This window comes from Etheostoma cragini, chromosome 22 (genome assembly GCF_013103735.1).
Source record: "Etheostoma cragini isolate CJK2018 chromosome 22, CSU_Ecrag_1.0, whole genome shotgun sequence".
Taxonomy (NCBI): Eukaryota; Metazoa; Chordata; class Actinopteri; order Perciformes; family Percidae; genus Etheostoma; species Etheostoma cragini.
The window spans coordinates 4,628,678-4,630,538 of record NC_048428.1 but is presented as its reverse complement, the minus strand read 5'-3'; positions in this window follow the sequence as shown (position 1 = coordinate 4,630,538).

Genomic DNA, 1,861 nt, shown 5'->3' with positions numbered 1-1,861 from the left:
GCAGAGAGGGCGCGAGCGCAGACCCCCCTGGTGATTCAGATAGGCCACCACTGCTGTATTGTCGGACCTGACCAGCACAAGGAGACCCAGGAGTGCAGGCAGGAAGCTCCTCAGAGCCCAGAACACGGCCAGCATCTCGTGGCATTTGATGTGCCATGACGAGTGATGCTCCTGCCAAACACCCCTTGCAGAGCGGTCGTCCATGACCGCGCCCCACCCGGCGAGGGCAGCGTCTGTCGAAACGATTACACGGCGACAGGGTGCCCCCAGCACGGGTCCTTGGGACAGGAACCAAGGCTTCTTCCACACCGACAGGGCACGAAGACATTTGTGCGTAACCCAAATCAGGCGGAATGGGTTTCCCCTCGGGGAGAACCCCTTGGATTTCAGCCACCACTGCAGGGCCCTCATGTGCAGAAGACCAGAAGGTATCACGCTGGAAGCAGCCGCCATGAGGCCCAACACCCAACAAGTGCTTCACTGTGATGGCGCGGCCCAGCCTCACACCCTTCACCATGGCCAGAACGGACTCGACACGAGCCGGAGACAGACGTGCCAGCATCGTCAACGAGTCCCACACCCCTAAGAACACAGTCCTTTGGGCGGGTGCTAGCACACTCTTACGCTCGTTGAGCCTCAGCCCCAAACGAAGAAGATGAGCAAGGACGACATCTCAATGCCGAACCGCCAACTCCCGGGACTGAGCTAGGATAAGCCAGTCTACCATGTAATTGAGGACCCGGATGCCCTGGTGCCGCAGAGGGGCCAGCGCCGCATCCTTACACTTGGTGAAAGTGCGAAAACAGAACCCGATATTGGTACGTCACGTCCCCAAAGGCAAACCTCAGGAACTTCCCGTGGGAAGGACGAATGGAGATGTGGAAGTAAGCGTCCCTCAGATCCACGGTGACAAACCGGTCCTCGGACCGGATGATCTTCTCCAAGCCCCGCCAAGCTCCTGTGAAATCCGCCAGCGGATCCAACCCCTCAACCCCTCTGAAGCGGGCCGTCAGGAAGAACCCGCCAATGATAGTGAGCATCTCAAACCCGTATCTCCTCAGAGACCGGTTCAGAACCCGCAGATCCAGAATAGGGCGCAGGTCTCCGTCCTTCATGGGAAGCACCGGCTGTAGAAACCGGACCCACTGGCCGGCGGGGGAACGAGCTCCATGGCCCCCGTCTTCAGCAGAGAGCGCACTACCTGTCCCAGCACCAGGCCCTGATCCGGGCGCACCACAGTCCGGACCACCCCAGTGAAGCCGGGGGGGCGGACCCGTAACTGCAGCCCGTACCCATCTGACGGATCACAGAACCCACGGGGAATGTACTCCAAGTCCCGCCAAGCTCCTGCAAAATCCGCCAGCGTAACCAACCCCTCAGGTCTGGTGGCCGGTGCGAAATGCCGATCATGGACGAGCCCCTGAAGCAGGCCGCCAGGAAGAACCCGCCAATGAACCGCAGTTCGGGAGCCGAATCATTGGCCCACAGCCACCCCTCGGGGCTGGCAGAGCGGAGAAGGCTCGGGGGCGGCTAGCGCTTCCCGAGCGCCATGGCGGCGGGACAACGCTAGCGGCCACCCCGGAGCGGACCTCAGTCGGCCTCAGGGGGCTGAACACACAGTCAGGACCTCAGCGCCTTGCCCCTCCGCGACTAGCTGACGTCCCTCAGGTTCGACCCGCCAGGGAGGGGTGTGCGAGAGCGTTGCCCTGCGTCCCAAGCTGCTCGAGGGGGACCGCGAGAATCAACACTCCATCTCTGGCGCTGACGGTGGGTGGCCCATTACCAGCAACAGGCCCGCCTGGTAGGCCAGCAAAACCGCCAAGGTGTGCAGGCTCGCTCCAGCCTGGCCCACCGCCATATA